Genomic DNA, 14090 nt, shown 5'->3' with positions numbered 1-14090 from the left:
CAGAGAGAGCAATCCAGGCCACCATGAAATATTTAGGCAGCCCTGACAGCAGATAACTTACTCTGACTGGATTCTGCTTTGGCCGTGGGTTGGGTTACAGATGAGAAGGCTGACCAGTTAAGGCAGAGAAGTCAAAGGCCTGGTGCAGGGCTGCCCTCAAAATGGAGAATGGACACTGGAAAATACATTGCAGCTAAGGATGACACTATTTTGTTGTTGTTGTTGTTGTTGTTGTTGAGACGGAGTCTCTCTCTGTCACCAGGCTGGAGGGCAATGGCGCGATCTTGGCTCACTGCAACCTCTGCCTCCCTGGTTCAAGCAATTCTCCTGCCTCAGCCTCCTGAGTAGCTGGGACTACAGGCATGCCCCACCATGCCCAGCTAATTTTTTTATTTTCAGTAGAGATGGGGTTTCACGATGTTGGCCAGGACTAAGGATGCCACTCTTTAAACAAATGCAAACTTCACAAGCTCAGACTTGCTACAGGCTTATAAGTAAGTAGCCAAGACCTGAGAATTCATTTCTGACAGTAGAGAATTTCAGCCTTTAGAGGCATCAAGACCTGAGTTCAAGTCAGCCTGGCTGCTTTCTAGCTGTAGTCCTCTTGTGAGTAACTAAATTGTGCTGAGACTCAGTTTCTCTATCTGTAAGTTGAGGAAAACCAGCCCTTCTCCTCCAGATTGCCATGAGACTTAAATGCAATCAGGTGTTTGGAGGTAGCTGACAGGTGTTTACTTTATGTGAGTTCCCTCCTTCCACTTAATCAGGAGTTTCTTATCTGGGTCAGCCTTAGGAGTGAGAGATAACTAGGTGTCATCTGGATGGATATAGGATGACAGTTTAAGGGTCACCTGCACTGGAACAAAATTCACTTCATCTGGGCTGTTAGAACACATTCCAGACTCCTAGAATTTCTTTACCACTGACTTCATTCCAAAAAAGGATCTGAGGCTACAGAGTGCACGTATATATATTACTGTTAATAAAATAGGAGTAGGAATAATAGCAGCTGATGTTTATAGGGCTTGCTGTACAGCAGGTACTGTGTTAAGTGCCCTACCTCACATTATTTTTTCTTAAATACAGCACCCTGACAAGCAGGCAGAAGCGTATCTGCTAAGCATTGATGGCCCTTTCTGGCTCTAATGCCAGAGCAACCCTGACTTCTAGGTCATGGTTGTAAAATAAATTGTTGCAATGGGATCCAAAAAAGGGGGAAGTTGATGCTAGAGAGCTTTACAGTCACAATAACAAAAATAATTTTTCCTGTAGGAGTCCCAACAGTAAAGGTGTTTTTATAGCTGAGAGTTCATAACCATAAAACCTAAAGTCACCAGCTCCTACAGTGCAGGATCACGTGGCACCTTCCTTATCACCACCAGCTCTGACATTGGTGCAAAGCATCTTACGCATTTTCTAATCCTTTTTATCATCTTTTCCAGCCAATGTTATGATAAAGTCTTGCAAACAAAGCAAATGTTACCACTGCAAAGCCATTTGACCTATTGTCCTTGTGGATCTCTCAGCGGTGGGACCCTGTAAGGCCAGTTGTATACCATAAATAATCCATCAGGTTATCCAGTTGGCATGATGGGCACTCCCACTGCAGAAGCAAAGCTTGTGGTTGAGTGTCCAAGGTCTCTCTGAGCTCCTTGGCAGCCCCTTCCCAAAGGGAAATACAGTGAAATTTAGAGGGAGCCCTCCTTCCCCGAAAGGAAGAAGCAGACATTCTGGGTGCTGTTGGTTTGGCTTGGTTCCTTTGGAGTGAGGTGCTGTCTAACCATGCTCTTGGCTGGATGTTTGCTTTTCAGCCTCTTTGGCTGTGACTTCTGTGGGGTGAACACAGGATCTGTCTGCCCCACTCAGTGCAAGAAGCTAGTGGGATTTGGCAGACCCCCAGATGTGCCAGATTCCATCTACATGCGTGGATTCCACACTCTTCATCTCATGGAATCTTGACAGCTCTTCTGCGAGGGAGGTAGTACGATCCTCATTTGACAGATGAGGAATACAGGAGGCTCAGAGAGATAAGTGTAGCTGCCCAAGCTCACACAGCAGGGAAGTGGCAGAGTCTGACTAGATCCGAGATCTCCTGACTCCAGCTACAAGCTTCAGAAGAGTTATGATGATGACGTGCTTCATTGCACACAGGGAACAGGTAACAGAGCTGGGGAACCAAGCCCAGCACTCACGCCACTCCACCACACAACCTCCCCGCTTGCATTTGCCCAATGAATAAATATTTGCTGCCCACCTGCCAGACACCAGGGGCTATTGGATGTCCTGAGGATGTAGCTATGAGCAAGTCAGGCAGGATCTGTGTGTCCCCAAGGGGCTCACCTTCTAGTGTGAGAGATAGATGATAAATAAGAAAGCTGGTAGGTTGACAAGGTTATTGTTATTGGGATTATCTCATGGTGGAAATATTCAAGAGCTGGGGCAGGGGAAAAGGGTGGGGTACGTGGTCACTGCTTTAGACAGGAAGATCAGGAAAAGCTTCTATGAGGAGGTGACATTATCTGAGAACTGCAAGGTGTGTAGGAGCCAGTCATGGCAGGGAGAACAAGAAGGGCAAGGGTCCAGAGGTGAGATGTAGCTCACCCGGGACAGGGAATAACACAGGGCAATGTGGCCAGAAGGTCACAAATGAAGACCAGAAGGGCTCGGGATGAAGTTGGACAGAGGTTGGCGACAGAGCCTGAGGATCACATAAAGGGGTTGAATATATTTTCCTAAGGGCAACACAGATGCATTGAAGGGTTTAGGCATGAAGATGACATGACCGGATTTGCATTTTAGAAAGATTATTCTCTCTCTCTCTCTCTCTGTGTGTGTGTGTGTGTGTGTGTGTTAGAAAGAGGGTAGTGGGGTAAGGGTTGCAGGGTGGGGACCTGGGAAGCCAGTTGGGTGCTGTAGAAGCCCAGACACAGTTGAATGAGGGCAATGGCAATGAGAAAGGAAGAATGGGGCAAATTTGGGACATGTTTAAAAGCAAAATAATGCAGAGTTGTCAACAGCTTAAAAGTGAGCAGCGAGGGAGGGGAGGTGTTCAGAATGACTTCCAGGCTCCTGGCTTGAGCAAACTGGGTGAAGAATAGGGCTAGTCTAAGGACTGTTGGAGCAGGACAGTGCAGGAGGGCCTGGGTGAAGATTAAGAACGCTGCCCCAGGCTTGAGTCTTGAGTGCCACCCTCCAGCAGAACCCTGCCACCAGCAACAAGATCCCTTCCCCCACAGAGCAGGCAGGACCAGCACCAAGATAACAATCCCCTCTGCCCAGAGCTTTCCGGGAACGCCAGCCAGCCAGGCCCTGCTGCAGCCAGGGCACTGCATGCTCTAGATTGGGTTCCTGGAAAAACTGTTCAATTATTGATAAGGAACTCTCCTGACATCATTGAAAGACAACAACCCTCTCTCCTCGCTGCCCTGCAGATCTGGGTTCCCCGGCTTGGCAGCTGGAATATGATGGGGGCAGGGGCCAATGCAACCCTTGAAACGCTGCCACAAGAAAGCACTCAGCATACAAAAATAATAACAACACTGTAATAACTTACATTTTCTGAACACTTGCTATGTACCAGGCAGGGTTCCAAGAAAGCTTGGAACCCTGGAACCTTGGAACTCTTCTTAAGAACTCTAAGATGGAGGTCCTATAATTATTCCCACCTTACAGATGGAAAAACTGAGGCAAAGGGAGGTTAGGTAAATTACCTCCTTAGGTCACCCAGCTTGGAAATGGTGAAGCAGTCTGGCTCCAGAGTCTGTGGTGTCCCCCACTTCTCTGGAACTGCTTCCAGGTGATAACCCAGGTGGGGAGGGGAAGCCAGTAGCAGAGAGGCCTATTTTACCTCTCTGCATTTGAAATAAATAAGTTAGATATTAGAATGATGTGGGCAACATTGAACTAAGCCCCTATTCAGCACAAATATTCACCACTTTACTAACTCTCTATGCAGTGAGAAATCTGCTCATACCATTTTACAGATGAGAAAACTAAGGTTAAGAGAGATGAGAGGTTTCACCAAAGACTGGGCAGCTTGGAAATAACTAACCTGAAATTTGAACCTTGGTCATTTAACACCAAGGGCAGTGAGTTCTCTGACTTCACTGCACATATAGGTATATGCATATACCATGTATATAAATTATGCACATTCCCTGAAAAGGATATTGATGTTTCCACATAGAGCACACATTCTACACGGTCCAACCTCATGTTGTGATGACCATCTGAGTAGTTCCATCCTCACAGAAAGCCCAGTGAAAGATCCGCTCTGTAGCTAACACTACAGCTGCTGCCACCTTGATTATTTTCTGATCTTGGGTAGGTGTTCTTCTTTTTGTGACCTTAGAAGAGAGGAAGTTACACCCTAAACCCATTTCATCTTCCACCAATTTACTGCTTTGAAGTATTCAATTACTTCCTTTTATTTTCTTGTCTTTGAAATTCATTCAATAGTTTGTCTTCTTCTCTTCCTTGCCGCCTTCCTTTTTCAGTCAACCAACTTTTGCTGAACACCTACTTAGCAGTACGATGTTGCAGAAAGACCATCACAGCAGAGCAAAATAGGCCTATGATCAGATACCAGCTCCGGGGCCTTGGGCAAGTTCTTTCACTCCTCCCAGCCTCAGCATCCTCATCTGTAAAATGGGCAAATCCTACAATCTACTGCTCATGGGTTGCCACAGATAGAAAACATAGCCACAGTTATGCAAGTATCTGACATGGAGCTTGGCGCATAATTGGTTCTCAGTAAATGTCTGACGAACGTTGAGACTTCAGGTGGGAAGGAAGAGGAGAAGAGTCAGACACAGGCCCTGCCCTTGAATAGGTCCCTGCCTAAAAAGGGAGATAGGCAGAAATAAGTGAGGCAGCCTGTGATAAGGCCATTCAAAGGGGCAGATAGAGTCCTGAGGACTAACAGGAAGGAGAAATGCTTGTCATGAAAGTACCTTAGGTTCTACAGAACAGCCTAGAAACACATTCCTGTGTCTCTCCCTCTCTCTGAGGGGTCAGGAGGATGTTTTTCTAGGCCAGATCTGAATCTGCCCTGAATCCTCAGCAAAATAGGGCAGAAGGTGATGAGAAAGAATGGAGATGACACTATCTGTGATTGAGGCCAATGGCTTAGAAGCAGTAGAAAGCAGCCCTTGGCTAGTCTCATCCTTGGGCAAGAGCCAGACATTTGGGTCTGCCCTGTGTCCTGGCTTTGCCACCTCCAAGCTATGTGACTTTTGGAAAAATATCCCCCAATGTCCTGAAGCCTCAGGCCCATCACCTATAAAATATAACTAAGGCCAGGTGCAGTGGCTCACACCTGTAATCCCAGCACTTTGGGAGGCCGAAGCGGGTGGATCATCTGAGGTCGGAGTTCGAGACCAGCCTGGCCAACATGGTGAAACCCCGTCTCTACTAAAACTCAGCCGGGTGTGGTGGTAGGTGCCTGTAATCCCAGCTACTCAGGGGGCTGAGGCACAAGAATTGCTTGAACCCAGGAGGCAGAGGTTGCAGTGAGCTGAGATTGCACCACTGTACTCCAGCCTGGGTGACAGAGTGAGACTGTCTCAAAAAAAAAGAAAAAATACAACTAACAATAGCTTCTGTCTTCAGAGCTGTTATGAGGATTGATAGAGGGCACTGTATGCAAGCTCAGGGCATATGGAATCTATATAATAAGGACCAACTTTTACTTTTTGTTCTCTTTTTGCTAAGTGGGGAGTGTTTGGGGCTCTTCTATGGCAGGTGCATTTTATTGGCCAATTAGAATTTTGGCAGCTCCATTTTAGAACAACAAAAGGGTAGGCCCTTGACAATTTTATGTTTTTACTGTTCAACAGAGGAAACTGTATGAAATATGTGTGTTGAATTAATGGGAACAAGCAGGATCCAGACCCCTGCATCCAACTGAGACGTGAGTTCAGCACAGCATCCATCTGACCCCATCTCATATTGAACAATGGGTTTAACGTAGACTTAAAGGGGGGAATATCCATGAGTACTTGGCAGCAACCATCAAAGTGGGACGAGCCCTGTGAGCAGGCCAGCACCATCAATTGATAGGTTCAGAGATTCACAAAGCATACACACATACATGCAGAGGCTCTGCTGGGCTCATTCATGCAGCCAGTTCATGCATATGGATAAAGTAACTATTCAGCGGCCAATCAAGGGACAGCTCCTGAGCAGGAAAGGAAAGAGCGTTATACCAAGGAAGCAGAACTCTATTTCAAATTCACGTCTGCTTCTTTCATCTCTCTGAGCCTCAGTTTCCTCATTTGTAAAAATGAGTAAAATATAACCAGGGTTATCAGGAATATTAAATGAGCGAGTTGATATGAAAATGGCCTGATTCAGTGCTTGGAATGTAGTGGGGGCTTAATAAATGCTGGCTAAATTGGAATCTGCTAAGGACTACAGAAACATAAAGATTTAACAAATATTTATGGGTATTCTACAATATGTCAGCCTTGTGTCAGGTTCTGGGCATGTGGAGATGAATAAAACACACCGTTGTGGGGAGTCTGCATTTTAGATCTGCATTTTCATTTGATTTGTATATGTGGAACAGGCATACACAAACATCAGGGAAGACACCACAGAAGAAATGAAGCAGGGTTTGAAGGACATGAAGGAATTTGCAATCAGAGTCACTCCTGATCTTGGAAAGTTCCCTTTGGCTATCTGTTGCATTTAAGACTGTAGCCATAGAGAAAACCTAGGTTGAATACTAAACTCAGTTTGAATAGGTAAACGGCCCACACCCCTAGTATAGAGGGTTAGAGGTCATGTCAGCCTTCCAGCTCAGCCAGCCCAAACCTAGTCTTAGCCCTGCCACTTCTCTCCACAATCCCAGAAAACAGGCCACTATCACTGGGATCCCAAACTTGACTTTTCCTTTAAATCTCCAGTTCTGGGGGACAACAGCCTCTCTAGGGTTCCAGTTGAGAACCGGTGTTTCAGAAATCTTCCCTTTGTCTCTCTAGACCCACAGTCTAGCCTCTTGCACCCTGCTCTGTGATTCTGGGAGCTGATTTCAGTGACCAGAATCAACGATGCCCGTTTGCTGTGGTTGGGCTCAAACAACAGCGGGTGGGGCAGGAGACGGAAAGTGAGGTTGGAGTATTTATTCCCCTGCCTCCACTTGCTGGGCCACTATAGGTTGGCTGAGTCCCTCCACCAAAGGCCACAGGTTCTGCACACCAGGCTCTCTGTCTCAGGGTCCAGGTCAGCACTCTGTCTCCTGTCCCCTCAGGCCTAGGAGAGGTGACAGCACTCAGCTTTTATCAGCCCCAGGAAACTGCACCGTATCTTGTGGGTTCCCCACACCTTTGTAAATAGCTCCTTTATTAAACGTGCCTCAAATTGCCTAATTTGAGCATGCCATCTGTTTCCTCCCAGCCCTTGACTGACACCTCCAGGTTCTCAGCCTGGAGACTGTTTTGCACTGTGCATATATTTTTCTAGACCAGTGAAAAATAAGGCTGGAAATTTGGCCGTGACAAGGTTGTCCTTCCAAATCCTTGCACATCCTGTTTGCTGTTCAATTTGGGCCTGCTATAAGAGTCACTTTTCCTCCCAGTCCTTAGGAAGAGTGATTTTTTCTGGAATAATCTGAAATCAGGGAGCTCAGAGATATGTGTGGACAGAATTCACATTAACTAAAGGGACCCATTCATCTACCACACACCATGATCTCAGGATTAATTTGAATTACTCAATGCCAATCTTCCAGGAGAACCTCTGGCACAGAGTAGGTGCTCTTAACTTCATTAGATCATATCATTGGCTTGACTTTACTCCCTAATAATTCCCATGGATATTGTCCCAGACATCCACTCTGCTCTGTAGCCTTGTCATTTATACACCTGCAATGTATAGAAATGTAATTCACATTTTTGGAACTCCTACTAGGTGCCAGGCACTTCAGGCAGTAAGGTACAGGGTGGCAATTGGTACAGTGAATAGGCATGCTTACCCTACCCACTTCTTCCTTTATTCACTTACTAGCTTGTAGCCTGAACCAGTTACTTAGCACCCTCGTTAATGTCTTAGTTTCCCTATCGGTAAAATACACATAATAATATTAACTACATCTTAGAGCTGCTGCGAGGATTAAGTGAATAAGATGTGTAAAGTGCTTATATACATGTATTATGATTATACCCATTATTTCATTTAATTCTCATAACCCTAGAGGTATGTGTGATTGTCACAAATTTGCAGATCTGTCTGACTACAAAGCCTGGTTTCATCACGCTCTTATTATGGCCAGAAGCAGCTGCCATTACGAAAGCCGATCACAGTGCCCATGAAACAGGAAGTGGGCGAGGACCCTGTCTATCCGGGCCCTCCACAATCCCAGCTAGTGGGAGATCATGTTGGGGGACAGAATTCAAGGAGAGCTGTAACAAATATATTAACAATGGCTGCTGTGTGTTGGGTGGGTACTCTGTACCAAGAATCATGATAAGCACTTTATGTATATTATCCCGATTTCAACTCACAATGATGCATAGAAGAAACCATTATTAACTTCATTTTACGTGAGAAACTGGCGCACCAAGGTTTAAGTAACATGCCTAGGGTCATACATATAGAAAGCAGCCCTCGCAGGATTGAATCTTGGTCTCTCCACTCAGAATTTCATGCTCTTAACCACCAAGAAAAGACAGAGTAGCATGCTGTTCAACTGACAAAACAGAAATCCCACAGAAACCTGTCTAGGGATTCTGCACTGTGAACCCCATCCTAACATAAACCAGGTTTGCATCCTTGCTGCAGCAGTGAGGAGTCTAGCTCGGTGCTGAGGCTGGCAAATGCAGCATCTGATGCAATCTATTGCATTACTGAATGTGCAGTAGCTCATGTTTTAAAAAAAGAAGAAAAAAGGAACGGAAAAAAAAAAAAAAAACGCTATAGAAATGGTTGGAAGGCGGGGAGGCCCAGAACCCGGCCAACTGAAAAGCAGCAACTAGCATTACCAACGTCGATCGCAGTGCCCATCAAACAGGAAGCAGGCGAGGACCCTGGCTGTCCAGGTCCTCCCCAATCCCAGCCAGCCGGACAAGAAAGGCTGAGGGCACTCTGACAAGGCCCTTTCAACCAGCTCCCACAGCCAGGCCCAGCTGTACAAAGCAGTGTCACTGCCTCAGAGGAGACCATCTGGGGGACAACAGTTCCGGGATAGTCTGTCCTCTCTCTGTGTGCTGTCACCCCCAGGCTCCGCCTCAGCTGCTGCCCGCACCAGGCCAGGGGCAGACTTCCCCATTTCCTCCTTTAAAAGGCTCATCAGGAAGGAAAGAAGAGCAAAAAGCAACGGGTAAAATAAGGTTTAGCTTCATCCAACACAAATGGGGGTGAGTTAAAGGACAATTGTGTGTCAAACCCAATATGAAAGATACTGGGGCAAGGCTAATGAGTGGGGGCCCACCTGAGAGAGAACGTCAATAGGATCTAGCAGCTGGTCGCCACCACTGTTCAGGGGCTGAAGGCTTGCTAGGACCAATTGGACTGTGTGTGAAGTCTTCTGGCTCGGACCGACGGTTTCAGGGAAAAGCGGCCGAACTCGGATCCCAGCTCAGCCGCAGGTACCGGCATGCAGCCACCTCCGCGGTACCCTGTGGCCCCGCCCCTGGGCACGGATGATTGAGCCAGGAGAAGAGGTCAGCTGACCAAGAAAGACCAATCAGAACCCCACTCTTCCAGTGGGACCACCCGCCTCTCCACACCTCGAGGGCAGGACTTTTTTGTTTTGGTGTTTGTTCCTCTCCGCCCTTTTTATGTATTTTGTGCACTGCTACATGTTAAATGCCTAAAATAAAACCCAGAACCGAGTAGTTGCTCAGTCTCTCGTGCTCTACACTTCAAGTCAGGATTCAGCCAACTGGTCTCCCTCGAACTGGAACCGAAGTTCCCTTAACTGGGAAACTGGGGCAGTCCTGCTCTGCAAAATGGACGTGCGATGGGAAAAGAAGGAAGAGAATGAGCAAGAAGAATGGAGGCAGAGAGAGTGGTGACAGGCTTCCCGAATACATCCCAGTATCCTTATGATAATGTTCTTCTTTTTCCTTAAGCTAGCTGGAGTGGGTCTTCATATTTAAAACCAAGTCATTCTAGCCCAAACAGCATATCTCCCTGAAATCCTTTCCCAAAAGGATTGGTGAAAAGTCCCATGAACTCCTTAAATATTTTTGTCTTAGTGCACTTGGAGGCATGAGGCACAACTTTAGTCCTTCCCCAGATACCTTGCCTGATCTGCCAACTGAGACACCGCAGAGGGAAAGTGATAGGGGGGCCTCACTGCCTGACCCCAATCCTGGCTCCTGCCCACCCTCCCTGAAACCCAACTCAGGTTATCTAACCCTTCTGAATTTCTTCCTCTGCAAAATGAAATTATAATAGCATCCATCTCCATGGCTTATTTTGAAAACATAAAGTGCTTTGTACAGTGTTTGGAACATGGTTAGTGCTAGATAAGTAATAATGTGTTTATAGCACATGGTTAATGCTAGATAAGTAATAATGTATCCAATACATTGAATAAGCAGGACTCATTAAAGCAACTTTATTTTTGTCTCCCATTTCTCTTTAGAACTCTTCACTGTGTTCAGTCCATTCTCTGCCCCAGAATGAGAATATGGACAGATTCTTGAGTTTTCTAATCATTGTTAAGTAACAAAACATCCTGTAGTCGCTTTAAATCAGGGATGTTGCTTCAGTTCATTATTTACATTTTCTTCCCTCTTTCCCCTAAGGCCTGCTGCCAACAGAAACCTGTGGGTCTGGCTTTTCTGCTCCTCCACTAGCTTGCTAACCTATTTTCTGGTGCTTCCAAGAATCACGTGGGGATAGAGAAGGGAGGTAAAGGGGATGAGGAAGTTCTTAATTGGATGGTACTGTCAAAGACTGGCTTTGTCCTCTCTGAGTCTGATAGATGTTTGAAGTTGACAGTTTCCCTCCTGAATGCTCTATAGGTTATTTGGGGACAGCCCTGCTGCCCCACCAATGATTACAACTCCCTCGATGCAGGTGAGCTTTTTGTTTGCCCAGTAACTCGCCATTCCCCTTCTTGGCCTCTCCCGGTACTTTCTTCTGGACAGAATCCCTTTCACAATGACCCCAGGCTGACATTCCTACTAGGAATGTAATACCCCCTTCCCCTGCCCTCCGCCTCATCTATCGTTGCCCAACCATTGTAGGCCATGTCCCTACTTCCTCTCCTCTGCTGCCACCAACTACAGCTTCCTTAAGCATGAGTCAGACCCCAGCCCACCACAATCCCCCAGTTGCAAGGCACACAAAACAAGTTCTCTGGGAGTCCTAGGAACTAGGGCTAAGGGTGAAGGCACAAACTCCTTTTCCAAAGAAGTCTTCACAAAATCTTTCCTAAATTTTTCACAACCCAACCCTTTTCTGTCTTCCAAGGGGGTGGCAAGCTTTGATAAATGTGCGACTGGTTTTTGCATTTTACTTTTGTAAATCCTGCACTCTTGGGCTGGCCTCAGCCCACCTGTGGCTTGCAGCAGCTGTCATACCTTAGTTCCTCAGCTAAAACTTCAATTTTAACCTCCCGTTACATTAATAATAAATCAACATGTGCATTTAATCTTTCAGAGCCCAAAATGTGATCATATGCATTATCTTACCTATTCTGCACTGCAGCTCTATTGAGGTGGCAATTCTGCTCTCTCCATTTTTCAGATGAGGAAACTGAGGCATAGAGGGGTCAAGGAGCTTGTACAAGATCACACATCTGGGAACTGAGAGTCAGGTTTGCACCCATGTCTACCTGACTCCTTTTCACTGCCAGAGATAGCCTCCCAAGGGGAAAGACATATAAGGGCCCTGTGCCCTTGATCTGTGAGGACTGGCACTTGAGGCTTCCGTGGCCCCCAGGCATTCCTGATTCAGGGGATGTCCCAGAAGCCACCCTGGAAAGGCAGTGGCCTCCTCAATACAGAGCTAAAATACAAACGTGAGACTTCCTTGAAGCGGATCGAGGCAGCCAGCCCTGTGACTGGCAGCTGAGTTCAGAGAACCAGCCAAAGAAAAGCCGTGTTTCCTTTGCACATAAAGCATCCATTCTCAGCCATGCACACTGGCGCAGACACTCACAGACCAGAGCTCAAAGGGCCGGACAAAGAGACACAGGCAGGAGCAAAAGGTTTTTTTTTTCTTTTCTAAATGCAAAGCCCAGATAATACTCAACACGTATATACAATTTTCATATGAGCTGAATTTTTTATAGAAAAGGCAGAGACTTCTTGTGCCAAAGTTTTGGGGGCAGATGGCTTGGGGGGGGTGTTTATAAAGACAGATTTACAGCCTGTGGCCACTTCTTCATGGGCTGAAAATACCCCGGCTCAGTTTCCCCCATGTTTCTCATTTTCCACCCATCTTCTCCTTTTCCCCTTTTCGTTTTCGATACCTTTCAGTGGCCAGCCCTGGCCAGCTACCTTTCAGTAGCTACAGAGATGAGCTATTCAAACCTGCCTCCAGAGCCCTACAGTCAGGTGGGGAGACAGACAAGAAAAGCCAATAATGAAAATACAGAATAGGGCCGGGCGGGGTGGCTCATGCCTGTAATCCTCGCACTTTAGCAGGTCGAGGCGAGTGGATCACCTGAGTCAATAGGGCCGGGCGGGGTGGCTCATGCCTGTAATCCTTGCACTTTAGCAGGTCGAGGCGAGTGGATCACCTGAGTGAATAGGGCCGGGCGGGGTGGCTCATGCCTGTAATCCCAGCACTTTAGGAGGCCGAGGCGAGTGGATCACCCGAGTTATCAGGAGTTCGAGACCAGCCTGACCAACATGGTGAAATCCTGTCTCTACTAAAAATATAAAAATTAGCCAGGCATGGTGGCGGACACCTGTAATCCCAGCTACTTGGGAGGCTGAGGTGGTAGAATCACTTGAACCCAGGAGGCAGAGGTTGCTGTGAGTGGAGATCACATTATTGCACTCCAGCCTGGGTGACAGAGCAAGACTCTGTCTCAAAAAAAAAAAAAAAAAAAAAAAAGACAAGACACTAATAGAGCAAAGGAAATATACATAAAGTGGGGAGGGGGCAGGTGGGATCACAGGGGATTTTCACGATATGTTACCACTGGTGCTGACTGACCAGATAGAATGATTGCCTGACCCATTAGAATGGACTCCAGCCTTTACATGGGATTTGGTGACTATCAGCTCATGGTAGAATAAGAGAAAGCTTCACGGAGGAGGTGAAGACTGATCTGACTTGCAAAGGGCATGTTGGTGAGGCAGGCATATTTGAGAAGTGGCAGTTTCGGGCCAAGGGAACAGTAAAGGCAGAGAGGCAGGAGAGAAAGTCCATTAGGGGAACTATCAGGACCTCTCCGTCTCTGATCCCTCGGAAGCCCAGAGTGGTCAGTAGATATCTATTGAATTAATAAAAGAATAATGAGTGAATGAAGGAAGTGGAAAACGTGTGGTGGGGAGGCATAGAGGGTGAGGCTGAGGAGCAGCAGGGAGGCAATAAGATAGCTACCATTTATTGCAGTCTGAGATGTGCCAGAACTTTACACAGATTATATTATTCCATCCTTCCCATCAGGGCTAGCTAAATTGTCTATATGGTATGAGTGAAGAACCTAGAGCAGTCCCAGGCACACAGAGCATGTTAGACAGGTATTAGTATTACCCCAGAGTTACAGATATGCATGTTGAAACTCAGAGAAATAAGGTAACAGTTTGTACAGCCAGGTCTTTCTGACCCCAAATCTCATTCTCTTATCCCAAATCCTAGAGGAGAGTAGGGTCATTTAACTTACGTGAATTTCACTATACACATTTGCGGGGGTGGTGGGAAAGGAAATTTTAAGAACATGGACCATTCTTCTCATCATGATTTATGCCATGGAGTAAACGTGGGGCAGAGCCTGAATCTGAAAAGGTTGCCTTCACTCCTCTCTGTTCCTTTGGGCCTCTCATGGCCAATGTGTCTAGGTGTCCACATGATTTCCATACAACAAGGTTCCTAAATGCGAGCCCACTACTTTACTTGGGCTCGGTCAAAGAAACAGTGATGTATCTGGTCCAGCCATGGACATTAAACAGTCACTCTTCCTG

General features: G+C 46.6%; 1 long non-coding RNA gene across 1 annotated transcript in view; it reads right to left on the bottom strand.

Annotated features, from left to right (window-relative positions):
* The window catches only part of LOC129485674 (uncharacterized), a 76338-nt gene extending 66720 nt beyond the window's left edge, over positions 1-9618 (bottom strand). Inside the window, exon 1 of the long non-coding RNA XR_008658763.1 lies at positions 9431-9618. This is a non-coding gene — a long non-coding RNA (uncharacterized lncRNA). The remainder of the gene's footprint in view (positions 1-9430) is intronic.
* Positions 9619-14090: the final 4472 nt, after the last annotated feature.

This window comes from Symphalangus syndactylus, chromosome 7, assembly GCF_028878055.3.
Source record: "Symphalangus syndactylus isolate Jambi chromosome 7, NHGRI_mSymSyn1-v2.1_pri, whole genome shotgun sequence".
In the NCBI taxonomy this organism is placed as follows: domain Eukaryota; kingdom Metazoa; phylum Chordata; class Mammalia; order Primates; family Hylobatidae; genus Symphalangus; species Symphalangus syndactylus.
Note: the sequence above shows the minus strand (reverse complement) of the source record. Positions and strands in the feature narration are given on the sequence as shown.